This window comes from Littorina saxatilis, linkage group LG9, assembly GCF_037325665.1.
Source record: "Littorina saxatilis isolate snail1 linkage group LG9, US_GU_Lsax_2.0, whole genome shotgun sequence".
Lineage (NCBI taxonomy): Eukaryota > Metazoa > Mollusca > Gastropoda > Littorinimorpha > Littorinidae > Littorina > Littorina saxatilis.
In genome coordinates this window covers 53,605,820-53,629,653 of record NC_090253.1, presented here as the reverse complement: position 1 = coordinate 53,629,653, position 23,834 = coordinate 53,605,820, and the positions used below count along the sequence as shown (strand labels likewise).

Here is a 23,834-nt window from a genome sequence, read left to right as displayed (position 1 = left end):
GAAAATGTGTTCCTGGTCAATGATTTACAGGAAAATGTGTTCCTGAACTGTGATCCTCAGGAAAATGAGATCCTTGACTATGATCCCAAGGAAACTTGGTTTCTAGACTATAATCCCTAGGAAAATGTGTTCCTTGACCATGATCCCCATGAAAATGTGTTCCTGGACTGTGATCCCCATGAAAATGTGTTCCTGGACTATGACTCCTAGGGAAATGTGTTCCTGGACTATGATTCACAGGAAAATGTGTTCCTGGACTGTGATTCCCAGGAAAATGTGTTCCTGGACTGTGATCCCCATGAAAATGTGTTCCTGGACTATGATTGCTAGGGAAATGTGTTCCTGGACTATGATTCCCAGAAAAATGTGTTCCTGGACTGTGATTCCCAGGAAAACGTGTTCCTGGACTGTGATTCCCAGGAAAATGTGTTCCTTGACCATGATCCCCAGGAAAATGTGTTCCTGGACTGTGATCCCCATGAAAATGTGTTCCTAGACTATGAACCCCATGAAAATGTGTTCCTGGACTGTGATTCCCAGGAAAATGTGTTCCTTGACCATGATCCCTAGGAAAATGTGTTCCTGGACTGTGATCCCTAGGAAAATGTGTTCCTGGACTGTGATCCCTAGGAAAAATCTATTAACAAAAGTAACACACTGAGGTAAAAAAAAATTAAATAGTAACACACATGTTCAAGTGACGTGTTTTCCCAGTTTTTACCTCAGTGTGTAACTTTTCTTGATAGAATTGTGTACTATGTCACGCTGTGTTAAAAACTGGTTACCCATACTAAGTTCAAAAGTGAAATACTTCAGTTTAGAGTGTATTTGCTCGGCCCAAGTCCTACGTACTGGTTGTCACACCATCGTACATTATTCTTGTGTGGAGGGGGGGTGTGTGTGTGTTCTAAGACGTGTGTGAATGTGTGAGTGTGTGTGTGTGTGTGTGTGTGTGTTTGTCTGTCTGTGTGTGTGTGTGAGTGTGTGTGTGTGTGAGTGTGTGTGTGTGTGTGTGTGTGTGTGTGTGTGTGTGTGTGTGTGTGTGTGTGTGTGTGTGTGCGTGTTTGTGGGAGTGTGTGTGCGGAAACAAACGTTGAATAAACACGCATAACAACAGCATCCTGCGGGGTTTTGTTTTCCGTTTTATTAACTCTGACAAATCTTCACACAATCTGCAAAAGAAAATACGTTCAGCCTTTACTGAGTTTGTCGGACAATTGCCGGTGACACTGAGTATAGTCCGTCAGATGATTGCCGGTGACACTGACTATAGTCCGTCAGATGATTGCCGGTGACACTGACTATAGTCCGTCAGATGATTTCCGGTGACACTGACTATAGTCCGTCAGATGATTGCCGGTGACACTGACTATAGTCCGTCAGATGATTGCCGGTGACACTGACTATAGTCCGTTGGATAATTGCCGGTGATACTGACTATAGTCAGTCGGATAATAATTTGTCGGTGACACTGACTATAGTCCGTTGGATAACTGCTGGTGACACTGACTAAAGTCCGTCGGATAATTGCCGGTGACACTGACTAAAGTCCGTCGGATAATTGCAGGTGACACTGACTAAAGTCAGTCGGATGATTGCAGGTGACACTGACAAAAGTCAGTCGGACAATTGCCGGTGACACTGGTTAATTATAGTCACTGTCGGATAATTGCCGGTGACACTGACTATAGTCCGTCGGATAATTGCCGGTAACACTGACTATAGTCAATCGGATAATTGCCGGTGAGAGGCAGATTCCCCGCAAATTGTTGGTGAGATATGTGCGCGTTATAAATATTCGTATTATTATTATTATTATTGTCTGGCCAGTGTTTGTGCAAACAACTTCTAAAAGTGCAAACAGTTGATTACTGTGAAAACGGAAATGTGCGACGAGTAATTGTGCAAACAGAAATTGTCCCAATTGTGCAAATAATCAGTTCTGCCTGCAAACGGCAATTTCTGACCAGTAATTATGCACATGCAAGGTGATCATGTCAGACAGCAACTGTCGACCCGGGACATTCTGTGGGTCGGAAATTATCGATTGGCAATTAGCCGTGAATGTATTATCATTTTGACCACTACTACTAAACCTGAGAGAGAAAAAAAAGAGAAAAAAACTAAAATAAAAAACCCGCGTTATTAGAATATTTAATGAAGGGGGCACGTGAGCACTGAACTCAAAGCAGCACACAGCTCAGCAGACCGGAGTGAGTCGATCAGGGTCAGTTCACTCAATGCCGCGGAGGGTCAGGTCTGGTCTTCCACACCTTGACATAGTTGACCTTCATGGCCGCGTCTTCCCCCTGGTAGTGGTCGGGGTGCCAGGTCGGGTACCACTGGCTTCTGGCCGCCCAGAATCTGTCGGCCTCGTGGCCCGCTCGGTCCTGCCACGGCTTGGGCTGAGGGCTGTTGCATCTTGAACACAAGGCCAGTACTGTAACTGCCCTTGATACGGATCGATCCAAGGGGGGGCAATCTCAGTCATCTCAAAGAGGGAAATCCAAACGCTATCCGCCTTGTTCGATTTTATGGGCTTGGACGATAGAGAAAAATAAGAAAAGCAAACACTGGAGTATACCTGGACGAAATTGCTATCAAGAACGCAGAATTGATTTTTTCTGAGGTTTTTTTTGCCGTAAGCGCCATGTTTATCGGAGCAGGAAACTCTTCCAGAGTGAGGCCCCTTTGTTGATGCATGTCAACATCAGATGTGCGAGACGCGATAAACATGGCGCTTACGGCAAAAAAAAAACCTCAGAAAAAATCAATTCTGCGTTCTTGATAGCAATTTCGTCCAGGTATACTCCAGTGTTTGCTTTTCTTATTTTTCTCTATCGTCCAAGCCCATAAAATCGAACAAGGCGGATAGCGTTTGGATTTCCCTCTTTGAGATGACTGAGATTGCCCCCCCTTGGATCGATCCGTATCAAGGGCAGTTACAGTACTGGCCTTGTGTTCAAGATGAGGGCTGTTGCGGTTCTCGTCAGGGAAGAAGCCCACACCGCCCACTGCCACGTTCATGACCAGGTAGAACTGAAACACAACGTCACATCGCGGAGCTTGTATTGTGTATCATAGGCAACGTGGCACAAGGCTGGATACATTGTTTTAGCAAGCACAAGCTTCTGGATAGCTCTGTGCACGCACAGTCACTTCCTGGAACTGTTTGCAAGGACCGTTGTAGTGAGAGTCTCATCAACATCACGTCGTGGAGCTTGTGTTCTCTATCATAGGGATCTTGTCTCAGGGCCAAGCACGAGGTGCAGTTAAACCTGTATATCCCGACCACCAAACAAGAGTGGTCGTTCCAGACAGGTGGTCGCTTTGTGGGGTCTACAACCTATATGGATATCCGGGGCCTATACTTACCTCCTAGTCAAAGGGGGCCATACTTTGTGTGTGTGTGTGTGTGTGTGATTGTGTGTGTGTGTGATTGTGTGTGTGTGTGTTTGTGTGTGTGTGTGTGTGTGTGTGTGTGTGTGTGTGTGGTCTACAACCTATATTCCTATCCTTGACCTACTTACCTCCTGGTCAAAGGGAGCCATGCGAGTTCCCTCCCTCCATGGGTTGTCATAGCCTTGCATCTGATCAAAGCCGCCAAATTCCCAGAATCCCCCCGCTCCCGGTGCCACTTTGAGCGTTTCATGTCCGTCCACGGTGAATCTGTATAGGAAAACGTTATCAATTAGATTACTTGTATTTAGATTATTCTCCACGCTGAATCTGTATAGTAAAACATTATGAATTAGATTACTTGTATTTGGGTTATTCTATACGCTGAATCTGTATAGGAAAACATTATGAATTAGATTACTTGTATTTGGGTTATTCTCCACGCTGAATCTGTATAGGAAAACATTATCAATTAGATTACTTGTGTTTGGGTTATTATCCACAGCTAAATATCAATTAGTGACATGCATTCCCAGTCCTACGTACAGCAAACGTCGAGTTACTATAAATAGCACACGCTCAAGACGTCAAGGCCAGCAGACAACTCTGCAGAGTCTGCTGTAAAGGGCGACGCGGTAGTCTCCCTGTCACACACAGTCAGAGAACACCTGGACAAGGGACACTACTCTCATAACACGGGCGTGCTACTCACGTGATAGATGTATTGTCCCACTCAACGCCAAACTAATGAAAGTCGTCTGCATACGTCCCGCCAGTCGACAGCAAACTGCACATATACGGATAGACAATTATTCAATTGTTTTAGCCTTCCAGAGCGCATGCTCACAAAATTAGAGCATGGTTTTCCAAACTCGAACCCCACGTTTTACCTTGTATGGAAATGATAAATGACGAGTTTGACCATATATATAAGGATCATAAACTTTAGGCACAAACACCCCTTCTCCAGTCCACCCAAACTCTTACTTTTCTTCGTGAGATTTGGGCCATTGGTTGATTTGGGCCATTGGTTGGCAAAGAAGTGCAGGTCGCACAATATATCCATTTACCACCCAACCCGTCCCCCCCCCCCGACCTATCCCCCCCCCCCGAACTCATACCCATCCACCCAAACTCTTACACTTCTTTGTGAGCCTTGGGCCACTGGTTTGTGAAGAAGTCAGCGCCAAAGTGCAGCGTGCTGCCGATATTGTCGACACCCTGCGATGTTCCTTTGGGGTCAGTGTAGTGAAGGTTGCCTCGACTCTCCATGATGTCAATCTCTCCCGAGGCCGGCCAATTGCCGTACACGTTACTTCTGGGCAACATCCAGATGGCTGAAACACACAAGGCGAAAGATATCTTATCCAAAGCTCAAAAATACACGAAGCCTTGTGATAGAACCGTCGAGGCCGGCGATTTGCAGTACACGTTGATTCTCAGCAGTATCCAGATGGCTGACACATAATAATAATAATAATAATGCAAACTTTTATAGCACTATTCTAGAAAAATGTCTACTCTTAGCGCTTTACAATACATACATCGACCAAGCATACTATACACGCACAGGCAAAGAAACCGACCAAACATAACCAACAAACTATACATGCACAGGCAAAGAAAGCGACCAAACATACAATACACGCACAGGCAAGATAACGACCAAACATAAACAAACATACTATGACCAAACATAACCAACATACTATACGCGCGCAGGCAAAGAGAACAATCAGCACATGTAATAATTACTAACAACTAATAATGCAGGCATACAATGACAGTCCAATACACAGCCTAAGCACAAGAACCACAGTAGGCCTCTATATAAAAACGTGTCAACGGTACTATTTACACACACACAAACAGTGCTGACACAAAGCGCAGAAAATATATATACACGTTATTTTAGGCGCTAGGTAGGGGGTGAGGTGGGGCGGGATGGGGTGGGTGGGGAGATGCTGGGGGGGAAATCACTTGCGCTGAAAGAGGTGTGTTTTGAGATTAGTCTTGAATGTAGTGAGAGAATCTGTGTGTCTGAGAGGCAGTGGTAATCTATTCCAGGTCACAGGGGCTTGATAGGCGAAGGACCTCTCGCCACATGTCTTTGTTTGCACTGTGGGGAGTCGGAAGAGTCGAGTGTCGGCGGCGGAGCGAAGCTGACGAGAGGGGGTGTAGAGATTGAGGAGTTCTGACAAGTATTCTGGGGCAGAACCAGAAACGACGGCAAAAGAAAGAGAGGAGAGTTTGTATTCAATCCTTTTAGTGATTGGCAGCCAGTGTAGAGAGTGAAGAAGGGGTGTGGCGTGTTCATACTTGGAAGATTTGAAGACCAGGCGGGCAGCGTTATTTTGGATCCTTTGAAGTCTATCTAAAAGGTACTTAGGGAGACCGACCAGAAGAGAATTGCAATAATCTATCTTTGAGAGGACTAAAGAACACACTAACGTTTTGGTTGCATCAGCGGTGAGGTAGTGACGGACTGAACTAATCTTGCGCAGCTCTAGATAGGCGGACTTGCAGATGTTAGAGATGTGTTTTTGGAAAGAGAGAGTTGGATCGAGAGTGACGCCAAGGCTGCGGACAGACGGAGAGAAAGAGATAGGTAGTTCGTTGACAGTGAGAGAGGCAGGAAGAGAAGGGTGATTGAGAAATTTCTTGGGACAGGCCAGCATAACTTCGGTTTTGTCACTATTTAACTGGAGTTTGTTTAAAGACATCCAATCACTGAGGTCCGCAATGCAATCCTGTGTCCGAGATACCAGATCGTCAACTTCAGCAAGGGGGGCAGACTGATGAAGCTGTGTATCATCAGCGAAACTCTCGTGCGACAACGCATGGCGACTGATAACATCGGACACAGGGGAGGCATATAGAACGAAAAGTATGGGGCCAAGCACGGACCCTTGCGGGACACCGTATTGGAGAGCTGAAGGTTGAGATTTGATGCCATTGACACAAACGGTCTGCGTCCGGTTAGTAAGGTACGAACGAACCCAGGAAAGGGCCAGATCATGAACACCAAAGGAGTGCTGAAGCCTGTGGAGCAGAATTTCGTGGTCTATCGTATCGAATGCGCTAGACAAGTCCAGTAGTGTTAGAATGGAGACCTGATTTTCGTCAAAGCTAAGAAGGATGTCGTTTACAATCTTCAGAAGTGCTGTCTCAGTACTATGGTTTTTCCTGTATGCAGACTGATGGGTGTTGAGAAGGTGGTTTTGCTCTAGGTGAGTGAGAAGTTGTGAAAGGACAATTTTTTCAGTGATTTTTGAAAGGAATGACAAGTTCGAAACGGGCCTAAAGTTTTTCAAGGAATTCTTGTCAAGTGAAGGTTTTTTGATGAGGGGCCTAACTATTGCAGGTTTGAATTCATCTGGGAATGAGCCGGAAGTCAGAGAGTCGTTGATGACGTGAGTGAGGTATGGAAGAAGGTCATCAATACAATCACACAGCAGAGAGGACGGAATGGGGTCAAGCTCGCACGTTTTCGGACTAGCGCCTAAACACACCTTTTTTACAAACTCGCTGGTGACAGGCTCAAAACGCTGCAGGGCTGGACCACAATACATCCTATCGGCAACCGATGAAGGCGGGACAACAGCAGAATCAAGCTTCTCGCGAATAAGCGCGATCTTCGCAGTGAAAAAGTCAGCGAACTTCTGGGGAAGCTCATGTACAGAGAACATAGTGGGAAGAGGGGAACAAGTCACATACAAGGCATAAGATGTGTGATCCGGAGTTCATTAGACAAGGCATAAGATGTGTGATCCGGAGTTCAAAATACAAGACATAGGATGTGTGATCCGGAGTTCAAAATACAAGGCATACGATGTGTGATGCGGAGTTCAAAATACAAGGCATAAGATGATTGTGTAATGCGGAGTTCAAGATACAAGGCACAAGATGTGTGATCCGGAGTTCAAAATACAAGGCATGAGATGTGTGATCCGGAGTTCAAAATACAAGGCATACGATGTGTGATGCGGAGTTCAAAATACAAGGCATAAGATGATTGTGTAATGCGGAGTTCAAAATACAAGGCATGAGATGTGTGATCCGGAGTTCAAAATACAAGGCATGAGATGTGTGATCTGGAGTTCAAAATACAAGGCACAAGATGTGTGATCCGGAGTTCAAAATAAAAGGCATAAGATATGCGATCCGGAGTTCAAAATACAAGGCGTAAGATGTGTGATGCGGAGTTCAAAATACAAGGCACAAGATGTGTGATCCGGAGTTCAAAATACAAGGCATAAGATGTGTGATCTGGAGTTCAAAATACAAGGCATAAGATGTGTGATCTGGAGTTCAAAATACAAGGCATAAGATGTGTGATCTGGAGTTCAAAATACAAGGCATAAGATGTGTGATCTGGAGTTCAAAATACAAGGCATAAGATGTGTGATCCGGAGTTCAAAATACAAGGCATACGATGTGTGATCTGGAGTTAAAAATACACGAAGCATTGCGTCGAACCTGCCCTGCCGACACTTCTTGACACAAAAAGATTCTTCTTGATAAAGACTACCTCCCCATTACGACCACGCCAAACAAACCCCAAGGAGGTTCTTTACTATATATTTCACTTTTCCATAACGAGCACCTGTCTATATATAAAGACCACTTTAGGTATGTCCCTTGCATGATCTCTTAGTGAAACAAAGGAGGGACTCTACTGCTGAAAGTACCTTGGTCAAAACGCCAAGTAAAAGTGAGTCGTGTTTTGCCCGCCGCATTCCCCTTATCACACTCAATAAAAACAACATTTATTTTAATCCAATCAGAGAGAATGTATGCAAAACGTCAACACAGATAACACGAATCTCGACATGTCGAAACCTCACAATACTCACCTGGCCACAGCCAATCACCAGCAGGCAATTTAGCCTCGACCTCGACCTTGCCGTACCGGAAGTTGAACCCCCTGGAAGATCTGAGGCGTGCTGATTGGATGGGATTGATCACCTGACCTGGTTGCCCTTCACGCTTACAGCCCCAGTCCATATTACTCGTACACACGTCGGCGGCACTGGACCCTGAACGACAAAAACAAAGATATATTTGAAAATGGAATCCGGCATTGAAGGCATGTATAAACGATTCGGTTTACCATCTCAGATCTGCCAAGGCTTGTTACAAAGGTTAAGAACATCGCTTCACTTTTTCACCAAATTTTGTAACTATTTTTGAAATTGCACAAAAGTCAGACTATTTGATCTATAAAATTGTTACTTTGTGGAAGGGGCATGCATATAGGCTGAAAAGTATGTCTCCCAAACATAAAGTGAATCGGTGGTCAGATGTAGAAATTATACACATTTTTGTGGGTTGCATGAGCATTTTTTGTTTGCCTTTGCTAAATGACCGTTGATGAAAAGTGATAACACTACAGAATGTGTAACACCCCACACATTGTGTTCCCTGAAGTGCGGATAACGGGTTCAACAAATTTAGATCAAAACCTACCCCAAAAATTCAAGGCACCATGCTCCAAATACTCCACGCCATAGTGGTCTGAGGTCAGCGTCTGTCAAACGACGAAGGAAATATTAAGTAAAATATATCTGTACCTGAAAAATAGGCTTAAAAGGTGATCAGTTTTACGGTAAAACAAAAACAAATACAGTACAAGACAAGTCGCGTAAGGCGAAAATACAATATTTAGTCAAGTAGCTGCCATTTTTCAGCAAGACCGTATACTCGTAGCATCGTCAGTCCACCGCTCATAGCAAAGGCAGTGAAATTGACAAGAAGAGCGGGGTAGTAGTTGCGCTAAGAAGGATAGCACGCTTTTCTGTACCTCTCTTTGTTTTAACTTTCTGAGCGTGTTTTTAATCCAAACATATCATATCTATATGTTTTTGGAATCAGGAACCGACAAGGAATAAGATGAAAGTGTTTTTAAATTGATTTGGACAATTTAATTTTGATAATAATTTTTATATATTTAATTTTCAGAGCTTGTTTTTAATCCGAATATAACATATTTATATGTTTTTGGAATCAGCAAATGATGGAAAATAAGATAAACGTAAATTTGGATCGTTTTATACATTTTTATTTTTTTTACAATTTTCAGATTTTTAATGACCAAAGTCATTAATTAATTTTTAAGCCACCAAGCTGAAATGCAATACCGAACCCCGGGCTTCGTCGAAGATTACTTGACCAAAATTTGAACCAATTTGGTTGAAAAATGAGGGCGTGACAGTGCCGCCTCAACTTTCACGAAAAGCCGGATATGACGTCATCAAAGACATTTATCAAAAAAATGAAAAAAACGTTCGGGGATTTCATACCCAGGAACTCTCATGTCAAATTTCATAAAGATCGGTCCAGTAGTTTAGTCTGAATCGCTCTACACACACACACACACACACACACACACACACACACACGCACGCACGCACGCACATACACCACGACCCTCGTTTCGATTCCCCCTCGATGTTAAAATATTTAGTCAAAACTTGACTAAATATAAAAAGGGGGAGGGGATGAATTTTTATGTTGCACAAACGATTTAATCAACGAAAGTTTGTCGGTTTATGAAAAAGTAGGTTAACAACTCTTATTCCCTACTCTCTTACATATGCGATGCTTAGCACAAACGGTTTGTTTCTCTACTGACGTAATACCCACCATGACAATGCATCACGTGGCATCATTTATTACGTGTCATTACCGTCCTGAAGTAGACAGCGACAGGCATACAAAATATTGATGAAGAGTATAATATTGATGAAGAGTTTTATTTTGATGAAGAGTATAATATCGATGAAGAGTATAATATTGATGAAGAGTATAATATTGATGAAGAGTATAATATTGATGAAGAGTATAATATTGATGAAGAGTATAATATTGATGAAGAGTATAATATTGATGAAGAGTATAATATTGATGAAGAGTATAATATTGATGAAGAGTATATAACAAAACTGGTTTCTGTTGGGTTTTCTTTGCGTTTGTTTGCACACAGTACATTTTACGCTGTGACGAATTTATTTGATTGACAACCTTCATTTACTTGAAATGATAATCTCACCGGTTTGATGTACAACACCCCGTTCTTTGTGTAACTGTTGGTGCGGTTGTTGGTGTAGTACTGAAACTCCCAGTTCTGAAACAGACAATTAAACACACAATCATCAACTAGTGTTGGCGTTCACGAATAATGGCTTTTCCTATTTTGCAAAATGAATTAAAATTTAATATTTATCTGTGTGTTTCAAGGGCTCTGTGTATCTGTGTCTCTGTCTGTCTGTCTGTCTGTTTGTCTTTGCGTCCGTCCGTCCGTCCGTCCGTCTGTCCGTCCTTCCCTCCCTATCTCTCTGTCTCTCTCTGTGTCTCTTTCTGTGTCTCTCTTTCTGTCTGTCTCTCTCTTTCTCTCTGTCTGTCTCTCTGTCTGTCTCTCTCTGTCTGTCTCTCTGTCTCTGTCTGTCTCTCTTCCACAACCCCGCCCTTCTCACCCCACCCCCCTCCCACCACCCCACCCATCCCTGTTAGACTCACCCCGCCCCCTGCAGCGGTGATCTCGTGTTCCCACACCCTGTGGTTGATGAAGTTAAAGTTGTCCTCGAAGACGAGACAGGGGAACGAGGTGCACGTGCGATCATCGATGAAGCCATCTCCAATCCCTGGGCCGTCTGCAACACAACGTACGGGGCACAGCGCACCGTTTGTATGGAACGCCAAAACGGACTTATTACCCAGCAGAATCTTCCGGTAGATTATACACGGTAACAAGTCAGTTTTTGGCGTTCCATAAAAAGGAATGCCAAGTTGTCGTTCTTTGGAACAGACTGCGAAATTGCCAGTATGGTACCTGTGTTGTGTGGTAAAGGTCAACATCGGTACGCGGCAGATGTAGTTCTATGTTCTCGTGCTGGCAAAGCTGAATGTAGCTCTGTACCCTTCTCCTATAACAAGGCTGGGTCTCCTTGAGACGGATGTTCGGCTTGAAATCTGCGTTTTCCAGGCTATAAATAGCACAAAGATAGGTGACCTTTCCGCCATACTCACAAGGATAGTTGCAAGAGCACCCTGTGTCCCCTTTTCCGACGAAGGTCGAAGCGCTTCCGGTGTTAGAACCAAAGGTGCCCGGCGCATTGGTCCCGAAGTTGGAACTTCTTCCGATGGTCGACGCACTTCCGGTGTTGGAACCACTTCTGGTTTGGGAACTACTTACTGTTTGCGAGGTACTTCCGGGTGCGACAGAAGAAATGTGTGAGCCGCCCGAGATAACAGTTTTCAGACTCGCACTTTTAGTGGTTGGTGGAGTAGTGGACGTGGTAGTGGTGGTCGTGGTGGTGGAAGTGATGGTGCTGGTTGGTACTGCAAAAAAAAAATTTAACAAAATTGTAGCGTGAAGCGATATCGACACATGTAGTCAATCTGTGGGGATGAGAGAATAAATCTGAACGCACTGCATTTTTGTCACCAAAATTATCAAATCACAGGCTGTCCGAAACCCTACGGCAGGGGCAGCCCGTGGACGCATTGTCTTGGTAACACAAACCAAATGAACCCAATTTGCATAAACAAATGTCTTGATTTTTGAGCTCGTTTTTAATTCAAAATGACACAACAGTATGCGTTATTTATAATGTGCTGACTGTTACTTTCTTTATTTTCTTTCTTTATTTGCTGTTTAACGTCGTTTTCAAGCTGACTGTGACAAGAGACATATTAACATGAGCCGGCAGAACTTTTACCATGAACATATCAATTGAGCAGGTCCGCATGGTATGCTGAGATGGTGGGTGATGCCTTGCCATTCTTTTCAGCGCCCACCGACAAGAATAGTTGTTCAGAACTTTTACATGGAAAGGTGTATCATTTACAAATAAGAAACGTTGCATTCCTTAGAAAAAGGCACGCTGATATTTTGTTGAAAAAAATCGAAGTAATACCGTAAGTCCAGGTTCTGTCAGTGATCTGCAACCCTTCCCCGGTAGTCTTGATCACCATAACCCAGTAGTGCACCGTGTCCCCTGGTTGAAGCTGTACGTCGTTGTCTCGGTGAACCCACTCGTTGCCTGTAACAAAAAAGTCCTTGGTCTGTTCATAATAGAAGTGTAAATAGAGAATAGCCTACTATACATGGCGTGCTGTGTGATACCCTAGCTGCACGATGTTTTTGTGTTGCAATATTAAAATATTGCGAGCAACAGTAAGTTTTTCAGTATTTGAAAAAGCAACGAGTGTAACCCTGATATCACACAGCATAATGTGTATCCTACATTATGTAGTTGCGTGCCTTCTGTTCAAAACGTCTCGTAGTCGATGTGTCCAAACTGAAGAGAGAGAGAGAGAGAGAGAGAGAGAGAGAGAGAGAGAGAGAGAGAGAGAGAGAGACTGGTCAGTGCGTGTGCGTGCGTACGTGCGTGTGTGTGTGCGTGTGTGTGTGTGTGTGTGTGTGTGTGTATGCGTGTGTGTGTGTGTGTGTGTGCGTGTGTGTGTGTGTGTGTGTGTATGTGTGTGTGTGTGTGTTTGGAGCAATTTCCGGAAAACTGCTTGGCAGATTTGTTTGTTTGTTTGTTTGTTTGCTTAACGCCCAGCCGACCACGAAGGGCCATATCAGGGCGGTGCTGCTTTGACATATAACGTGCGCCACACACAAGACAGAAGTCGCAGCACAGGCTTCATGTCTCACCCAGTCACATTATTCTGACACCGGACCAACCAGTCCTAGCACTAACCCCATAATGCCAGACGCCAGGCGGAGCAGCCACTAGATTGCCAATTTTAAAGTCTTAGGTATGACCCGGCCGGGGTTCGAACCCACGACCTCCCGATCACGGGGCGGACGCCTTACCACTAGGCCAACCGTTGCTTGGCAGATCTTCATGGAACTTTACATACACATTTTTCAAGGTAACATCCCCAGACATACGTACATGATGATTCGGTTTTTTTTTAAAACAGTTCAGATGGTACTATCACGACCTCATTTTTTTAAACAAATAAACAAGCAAACAAAAACAAGACACAAACAACAAATCTAACAACATGTTGAGAAAGAACAGGTCAAGCAAATAAAGATCCAACCCAAACAGACTAACAACTGTTAATTTATTCCAAGAATAACACGAGGAGTAATTTATTTTGACAGTAAAATAATCTGGGAGTAAAATAATGTTCGTACAGGGAATACTTTTTTCGTGCGTCGAACAAAAGGAAAGTACAGTACTCTAGGAGATTATTACTGGGAGTAGAAATTTGGGAAGTAAAAATGTCGTGGAGGGAGTAACTTTTTCGTTCCCTGGGGAGTTATTTTCTCGTACGACAGGTTTACTCGAAGTAAAAATTTAAATTTATACTCCGGAATCAAATTGTTCGTGGAGTAAAAATGTCGTGATACACCGGCTTGCAGACAGAACAAGGGTGAAGAGCCACAGCAACACTAAGAACACTAGCAATCAGAACACAAGCAATACGAACACAAGCAATACGAACACAAGCAATAAGAACACTAGCAATCAGAACACAAGCAATCAGAACACAAGCAATCAGAACACAAGCAATCAGAACACAAGCAATCAGAACACAAGCAATACGAACACAAGCAATAAGAACACTAGCAATCAGAACACAAGCAATAAGAACACAAGCAATAAAACACAAGCAATCAGAACACAAGCAATAAGAACACAAGCAATACGAACACAAGCAATAAGAACACTAGCAATCAGAACACAAGCAATAAGAACACAAGCAATCAGAACACAAGCAATAAGAACACAAGCAATCAGAACACAAGCAATCAGAACACAAGCAATCAGAACACAAGCAATCAGAACACAAGCAATAAGAACACAAGCAATAAGAACACAAGCAATCAGAACACAAGCAATCAGAACACAAGCAATCAGAACACAAGCAATAAGAACACAAGCAATCAGAACACAAGCAATAAGAACACAAGCAATACGAACACAAGCAATAAATACACAAGCAATAAAGACACAAGCAATAAAGACACAAGCAATAAGAACACAAGCAATAAGAACACAAACAATAAGAAAGACACAATGTCCGTGAAAACGACAACAGTAGCACAAAGCAAAATAATGCAACATGAGAAAAAATTCCCAGAGAAACAACCACACAAAATCACAAACAAATCACACACATACTCAATAAAACTACAACTCAATTGAAGTAAAAAATGACGTCATCACCAGTGTGAGCAGTGACGTCAGCAGCGTGATCACCATGGCTAACACCGGCCAGCGGTTTGTTGATGTTGTTGTGAAAAGCCACCAGGCGGTAACCGTTGTCTGAAACCATACATATATTATAAAACAAGCGTCGCTGGGTGAATGCTATATCCAGAGGAAGACAAACAAGTTCACTTTGTTTCATTTTTTGAGTGTGGTTTTAAATAAAACGTTAAGCTTAATCCATGATAACATCGTGTGACATTATTATACAGCAAACAATATGTGCGTTAATGATCCGTACTCAACCCAAATGTTTATACAGATTTAGCGAAATACAGATCCTTGATGTATATGACACACACATAAACACTATGGTGGACATCGGACGTCTTGACTTAAAAAATGAAATGAAAACAAGAGTGTGCGCCATACCTTTCAGTCTAAACTCAAAGTAAGAGTGTGCGCCATACCTTTCAGTCTAAACTCAAAACAAGAGTGTGCGCCATACCTTTCAGTCTAAACTCAAAACAAGAGTGTGCGCCATACCTTTCAGTCTAAACTCAAAACAAGAGTGTACGCCATACCTTTCAGTCTAAACTCAAAACAAGAGTGTGCGCCATACCTTTCAGTCTAAACTTAAAACAAGAGTGTGCGCCATACCTTTCAGTCTAAACTCAAAACAAGAGTGTGCGCCATACCTTTCAGTCTAAACTCAAAACAAGATGTGCGCCATACCTTTCAGTCCAAACTCAAAACAAGAGTGTGTGCCATACCTTTCAGTCTAAACTCAAAACAAGATGTGCGCCATATCTTTCAGTCTAAACTCAAAACAAGAGTGTGCGCCATACCTTTCAGTCTAAACTCAAAACAAGAGTGTGCGCTATACCTTTCAGTCCAAACTCAAAACAAGAGTGTGCGCCATACCTTTCAGTCTAAACTCAAAACAAGAGTGTACGCCATACCTTTCAGTCTAAACTCAAAACAAAAGTGTGCGGCATACCTTTCAGTCTAAACTCAAAACAAAAGTGTGCGCCATACCTTGCAGTCTAAACTCTAAACAAAAGTGTGCGCCATACCTTTCAGTCTAAACTCAAAACAAGAGTGTGCGCCATACCTTGCAGTCTAAACTCTAAACAAAAGTGTGCGCCATACCTTTCAGTCTAAACTCAAAACAAGAGTGTGCGCCATACCTTCCAGTCTAAACTCAAAACAAAAGTGTGCGCCATACCTTTCAGTCTAAACTCAAAACAAGAGTGTGCGCCATACTTTGCAGTCTAAACTCTAAACAAGAGTGTGCGCCTTACCTTTCAGTCTAAACTCAAAACAAGAGTATGCGCCATACCTTTCAGTCCAAACTCAAAACAAGAGTATGCGCCATACCTTTCAGTCTAAACTCAAAACAAGAGTGTGCGCCATACCTTTCAGTCTAAACTCAAAACAAGAGTGTGCGCCATACCTTTCAGTCCAAACTCAAAACAAGAGTGTGCGCTATACCTTTCAGTCTAAACTCAAAACAAGAGTGTGCGTCATACCTTTCAGTCTAAACTCAAAACAAGAGTGTGCGCCATACCTTTCAGTCTAAACTCAAAACAAGAGTGTGCGCCATACCTTTCAGTCTAAACTCAAAACAAGAGTGTGCGCCATACCTTTCAGTCTAAACTCAAAACAAGAGTGTGCGCCATACCTTTCAGTCTAAACTCAAAACAAGAGTGTGCGCCATACCTTTCAGTCTAAACTCAAAACAAGAGTGTGCGCCATACCTTTCAGTCTAAACTCAAAACAAGAGTGTGCGCCATACCTTTCAGTCTAAACTCAAAACAAGAGTGTGCGCCATACCTTTCAGTCTAAACTCAAAACAAGAGTGTGTGCCATACCTTTCAGTCTAAACTCAAAACAAGAGTGTGCGCGATACCTTGCAGTCTAAACTCAAAACAAGAGTGTGCGCTATACCTTTCAGTCTAAACTCAAAACAAGAGTGTGCGCCATACCTTTCAGTCTAAACTCAAAACAAGAGTGTGTGCCATACCTTTCAGTCTAAACTCAAAACAAGAGTGTGCGCCATACCTTTCAGTCTAAACTCAAAACAAGAGTGTGCGCCATACCTTTCAGTCTAAACTCAAAACAAGAGTGTGCGCCGTACCTTTCAGTCTAAACTCAAAACAAGAGTGTGCGCCATACCTTTCAGTCTAAACTCAAAACAAGAGTGTGCGCCATACCTTTCAGTCTAAACTCAAAACAAGAGTGTGAGCCATACCTTTCAGTCTAAACTCAAAACAAGAGTGTGCGCTATACCTTTCAGTCTAAACTCAAAACAAGAGTGTGCGCTATACCTTTCAGTCTAAACTCAAAACAAGAGTGTGCGCCATACCTTTCAGTCTAAACTCAAAACAAGAGTGTGTGCCATACCTTTCAGTCTAAACTCAAAACAAGAGTGTGCGCCATACCTTTCAGTCTAAACTCAAAACAAGAGTGTGCGCTATACCTTTCAGTCCAAACTCAAAACAAGAGTATGCACCATACCTTTCAGTCTAAACTCAAAACAAGAGTATGCACCATACCTTTCAGTCTAAACTCAAAACAAGAGTGTGCGCTATACCTTTCAGTCTAAACTCAAAACAAGAGTGTGTGCCATACCTTTCAGTCTAAACTCAAAACAAGAGTGTGCGCCATACCTTTCAGTCTAAACTCAAAACAAGAGTGTGTGCCATACCTTTCAGTCTAAACTCAAAACAAGAGTGTGCGCCTTACCTTTGAGTCCAAACTCAAAACAAGAGTATGCACCATACCTTTCAGTCCAAACTCAAAACAAGAGTGTGCGCCATACCTTTCAGTCTAAACTCAAAACAAGAGTGTGCGCCATACCTTTCAGTCCAAACTCAAAACAAGAGTGTGCGCCATACCTTTCAGTCTAAACTCAAAACAAGAGTGTGCGCCATACCTTTCAGTCTAAACTCAAAACAAGAGTGTGCGCCATACCTTTCAGTCTAAACTCAAAACAAGAGTGTGCGCCATACCTTTCAGTCTAAACTCCAGTCCCCCATTGTTGGAAACTACTGGATCAGGAAAATGGACCTGAGACGTTACTACGGCAACCAGACAGGAGAACACGACGTATTCTGCTTTTCTCCACATCTCGACCCTTTTGACGCCACTAGAAGACAGGGCACAAAAAGCGACATCCAAACATCAAAAGATTGAAACTCAACTGCTGTGTGATAAAAGTAGTGATACTAATATTATAGTAAGGATAAAGGAGCAGGATACTGCACACCATCGACTGGCGTTTTATGCAAGCTTCTGTGAACTGTACATACTATTTCGCCGAGACAAGTAAATCCTGGGCTCCTCGAAATCCTTTGACCGAGACAACGCTGACTGAGTGACTGTGGTGCCTCAAGTCAACTGAAGGTTATTTGGCATAATTTGCATAAAACAGATTGTCTTTTTTTCTGAGCACATTTTCAATTCAATTCAAACACATTAGATGTTTGGGTTTTTTAATTAAAAAAAAAAAATTCAAGGAAGACACTAAAACTGACTAACCAATATACACCACGCTGAAAAGACACTAAAACTGACTTACCAATATGCATCACGCTGAATAGACACTAAAACTGACTTACCAATATGCATCACGCTGAATAGACACTAAAACTGACTTACCAATATGCATCACGCTGAATAGACATTAAAACTGACTTACCAATAAGCATCACGCTGAATAGACATTAAAACTGACTTACCAATATGCACCACGCTGAATAGACACTAAAACTGACTTACCAATATGCACCACGCTGAATAGACACTAAAACTGACTTACCAATATGCACCACGCTGAATAGACACTAACACTGACTTACCAATATACACCACGCTTAATAGACACTAAAACTGACTTACCAATATGCATCACGCTGAATAGACACTAAAACTGACTTACCAATATGCATCACGCTGAATAGACACTAAAACTGACTTACCAATATGCATCACGCTGAATAGACACTAAAACTGACTTACCAATATGCACCACGCTGAATAGACACTAAAACTGACTTACCAATATGCACCACGCTGAATAGACACTAAAACTGACTTACCAATATGCATCACGCTGAATAGACACTAAAACTGACTTACCAATAGGCACCACACTGAATAGACACTAAAACTGACTTACCAATATGCATCACGCTGAATAGACACTAAAACTGACTTACCAATATGCATCACGCTGAATAGACACTAAAACTGACTTACCAATAGGCACCACACTGAATAGACACTAAAACTGACTTACCAATATGCATCACGCTTAATAGACACTAAAACTGACTTACCAATATGCATCACGCTGAATAGACACTAAAACTGACTTACCAATATGCATCACGCTTAATAGACACTAAAACTGACTTACCAATATGCACCACGCTGAATAGACACTAACACTGACTTACCAATATACACCACGCTGAATCACATTAAAACTGACTTACCAATATGCACCACGCTGAATAGACACTAAAACTGACTTACCAATATGCTCCACGCTGAATAGACACTAAAACTGACTTACCAATATGCATCACGCTGAATAGACACTAAAACTGACTTACCAATATGCATCACGCTGAATAGACACTAAAACTGACTTACCAATATTGCGGCAAATAGGTCCCGTCTGTGAGCAAGGTTTTTCTCTGCTCTGCTTCAGGCTAACTGCACAGTGGCTTTAAAGGAAATATCAGTGTTTGTTTGTTAAAGTTGATGGTGATTGTGGTGGTGCCTGGCAACACAAGCTGGCTGTAAAGTGAAGGGTAAGCAAGAGCTGCCCACAAAAAACGGTGTAACACGTCAACACAAGCTGGCTGTAAAGGGAAGGGTAAGCAAGAGCTGCCCACAAAAAACGGTGTAACACGTCAACACAAGCTGGCTGTAAAGTGAAGGGTAAGCAAGAGCTGCCCACACAAAACGGTGTAACACGTCAACACAAGCTGGCTGTAAAGGGAAGGGTAAGCAAGAGCTGCCCACACAAAACGGTGTAACACGTCAACACTAGCTGGCTATAAAGTGAAGGGTAAGCAAGAGCTGCCCACGAAAAACGGTGTAACACGTCAACACTATGGGCTGTAAAGTGAAGGGTAAGCAAGAGCTGCCCACACAAAACGGTGTAACACGTCAACACAAGCTGGCTATAAAGTGAAGGGTAAGCAAGAGCTGCCCACAAAAACGGTGTAACACGTCAACACAAGCTGGCTGTAAAGTGAAGGGTAAGCAAGAGCTGCCCACAAAAACGGTGTAACACGTCAACACAAGCTGGCTATAAAGTGAAGGGTAAGCAAGAGCTGCCCACAAAAACGGTGTAACACGTCAACACAAGCTGGCTATAAAGTGAAGGGTAAGCAAGAGCTGCCCACAAAAACGGTGTAACACGTCAACACAAGCTGGCTGTAAAGTGAAGGGTAAGCAAGAGCTGCCCACGAAAAACGGTGTAACACGTCAACACAAGCTGGCTGTAAAGTGAAGGGTAAGCAAGAGCTGCCCACACAAAACGGTGTAACACGTCAACACTATGGGCTATAAAGTGAAGGGTAAGCAAGAGCTGCCCACACAAAACACGGTGTAACACGTCGACACAAGCTGGCTGTAAAGGGAAGGGTAAGCAAGAGCTGCCCACGAAAAACGGTGTAACACGTCAACACTATGGGCTGTAAAGTGAAGGGTAAGCAAGAGCTGCCCACAAAAAACGGTGTAACACGTCAACACAAGCTGGCTGTAAAGGGAAGGGTAAGCAAGCGCTGCCCACACAAAACGGTGTAACACGTCAACACTATGGGCTATAAAGTGAAGGGTAAGCAAGAGCTGCCCACACAAAACACGGTGTAACACGTCAACACAAGCTGGCTGTAAAGTGAAGGGTAAGCAAGAGCTGCCCACGAAAAACGGTGTAACACGTCAACACTATGGGCTGTAAAGTGAAGGGTAAGCAAGAGCTGCCCACAACAAACGGTGTAACACGTCAACACTCTGGGCTATAAAGTGAAGGGTAAGCAAGAGCTGCCCACAGTATTGAAGAGCGGAAAACCGGGCAATCTACCTGGCAGTTACCGCCCCATATCACTAACCCCCCACCTCAGCAAGATCTTTTAGCGTGTGGTGAACCAGAGGCTGGAGTTCCACCTCAATAAACACAATATCATTCCTACATGCCAGGCAGGTTTTAGGCAAGGTCGTTCGTGTGCGGACCACATTGTGCACGTCACTGAAAAAATCAAAAAGACCTTGGCACATAGTAATAATTCTCTTCTTGGAACCTTCTTTGATATTAAATCTGCGTACGACAGCGTCTGGCATGCTCGTCTACTCCTAAAACTCGGCAGAATCGGTGTCTCTGGCCACATGTACCAATTCATCAAAAACTTCATCAGCAATCGCAAGATGTCTGTCCGGGTGGGCTCTTCGGTGTCCGAAACCCATGCGCTGGACATGGGGGTTCCCCAGGGCAGTATCATCGCGCCAAACTTATTCAGCATCATGCTCTATGACATTACTTCTGTTAAGGTTGACGGTGCCAGTTGTAAGAGATTTGAAATAAAGAAGATCCGTATTTATCCTTATTAATCTCCTTCCAGATTCTTTATATGTGCACACACACACACACAGTCAATCATCTGACTCCCGCTCAGAAGTTTAGGAAAGCAGAGAGAAGATTAGAAGAATTTGTAGTCTTTCACCAACTCATTCTTTCCAAACAATAGCCAATGGTTTAATTAGAACATACAAATTGGTTTGTTTCTGACATAGCAATTATCAACTCATTCCTCAAATTCTCAAATATTTTCTTGCTTACAATAATCAATTCATGACCTTTTGAAGCTCATTCATTCATTGTCCACGACATAACATATTTACAAGGACAAGAAAGCAAATAAACAAAACATAACTTTTACGTTATGTAGAGGTGACGATGTAGCTAGCCTTCAACCTTACGGCCTCCATCGCACCCTCGCCACTCTGGCACCACCCCGCACAAGTCAGACTGGGGCGGCCTGTTACAAAATATAACACCCTACTGTAACAACTAACAATATTCAAAAACACACCAACCGAGCACAAGAAAATTATACGATTCCGAAATTATTCAAGTACACAAGTCATGTCCGCGCATACAAAAGAAATGTTCAAGTTCACACAAAACTAGCAAAGTACCTCATCTTCCAATATGGCGGCATCCATACAACATTCCAAGTCATCCCGGCAATGTTTCCCGGTTCCAAGGTTGACATCAAGATCAAATGTTTTCTTGCAAAGTTGACATCAAAAGCAAGAGCAGGTTTCTCATCCGAGAGCCCAGGTCGAATGACTTTCAATTGTCAGGCAGTTTACAATCACAACTCACAAAATCAGGCGGTTGCGATTATAACGTGAACAACTCGCACAGTTGTAAATTCACGTGCCGCGAACCCAGTTTGACCGTCCGTAGCTAACCATGGAATTTTACTGAACTGTTAAAAGTTTCCACTCTCAAAGTTAAACCACTCCTGACAACCTCTTTGTATTACAAAAAGCACTAGTTATATCCCTTCAACTATAAACACCATAACCGCCATTCATTACATCACCCCTTTCCCCGATTAAAAAAAAATGTGAACCCAAAATGAACATTTTTTTTCTCAAAAACTGTACAAGTATAAGTATTCCAATAACAAGAAAAAATTTTAAATACATAAAAAAAATACATAAATAGATTAATAAATAATCAAAGCATAAGGAAAACATTTATTAAATACTCTGTCCGTTCCCAAAGAGTGCAATCAGTTTACAACCAAAAGACAGTGCCATCCACCAAAAAAGTGACAAAAGCCACGAGGCTGTCCTTAAACATGAGCAACAATGGCAAGCATAATAAACCACATTTACGCCGCCGTGTAGATAATCACCCACTGTGTTAATCCACAATAGTTATACTCATGGACATTCAGCAATTTTCGCCTATTACTGAATGCAATAACATTGACATTCTTGGTACCAAAGATCGCCAACAAAGTTTGAGTAGCCCCCGCTAAACTCAATACAGTAAACCTCGACTACAACACAAAATGGTACTAGCATCAAAAATATCCAAACAAATTTTTCCAGCCAGATTAAATAAATAATCACAATGTGACAAAAAAAACAAGAACAAAATTAAATTAGTTCTTAATACATACACAGCATATCAACACTCACAGCACAAAAAGTATTGTCCTTGTTGATTGCAGAAAGTCTTTTCACTGTCCTTTCAACCATCATGTTCCATTCACTTCGTCAAGCGTGACAACACATCAGCCTCAAAATTCCTGACTCCAGGAATTGGCACTACTGTGAATGAATACTCTTGGAGAGACAGAGCCCATCGCAACAGTCGGCCGTTGGCAGTTTTGGACTGTCGTAAGTACGTCAACGGTCTGTGATCAGTCTCAACAAAGAAATGTGAGCCAAACAAGTAGCGATGGAATTTGTCAACTGCCCACACCAACGCTAGGCACTCTCTCTCCACAGTAGAGTATCTGGTTTCTCTTTCCAGCAGTTTTCTGCTGGCATACAGAACTGGATGAAGGACGTCGTCATCATCAGGCTGCATCAGGGCTGCTCCAATCCCCGTGGAGGATGCATCCGACCGCACTGTGAACGGCCTGGAAAAGTCTGGCAATCTCACCAGTGGTTCAGACGACAAAATTTCTTTGACCCTGTCAAAAGCCATCTGACACTCTTTTGACCAACGAACTTTGTTTGGTTGGTTCTTCTTTGTGAGTTCTACCAGGGGGGACACAATAGACGCGAAGCTTGGGACATAGCGCCTATAGAAACTGATGAGCCCTACCAATGACCGGACTTGTTTCTTTGTGGTTGGGACAGAGACATTCAAGATTTTGGACACTTTGGAGGGAACTGGACGCATGCTACCCTCCCCAACTATGTGACCCAAAAACTCAATAGAGTCAAACCCTGCCTCTACTTTCGACGGTCTCACAGTCAACCCATGTTTTCCCAGTTCTGTCAACAGTCCGTCAAGTGCCTCTAGATGCTCACACCAGTCTTCTGTGGCTACAAGTACGTCATCAAAGAAATGAACAGATTTGAACCTATCCAGATCCAACATCTTCATCATCCTCGCGAAAGTACTTGGTGCTGTACTCATTCCGAACGGCATCTTCTTGAACTGATATAGACCTTGAGGGGTACGAAAAGCCGTTTTTGCTCGATCAGACTCTGCCA

The 23,834-nt window shown here is 42.9% G+C and overlaps 1 protein-coding gene and 1 pseudogene across 2 annotated transcripts in view; both read right to left on the bottom strand.

The window, feature by feature from the left end:
* The window catches only part of LOC138976489 (transcription intermediary factor 1-beta-like), a 433,321-nt gene that overhangs the window by 259,980 nt on the left and 149,507 nt on the right, over window positions 1-23,834 (bottom strand). The gene's annotated exons all lie outside the window — the stretch shown is intronic.
* Window positions 1,125-18,157, bottom strand: LOC138976960 (beta-1,3-glucan-binding protein-like; annotated as a pseudogene).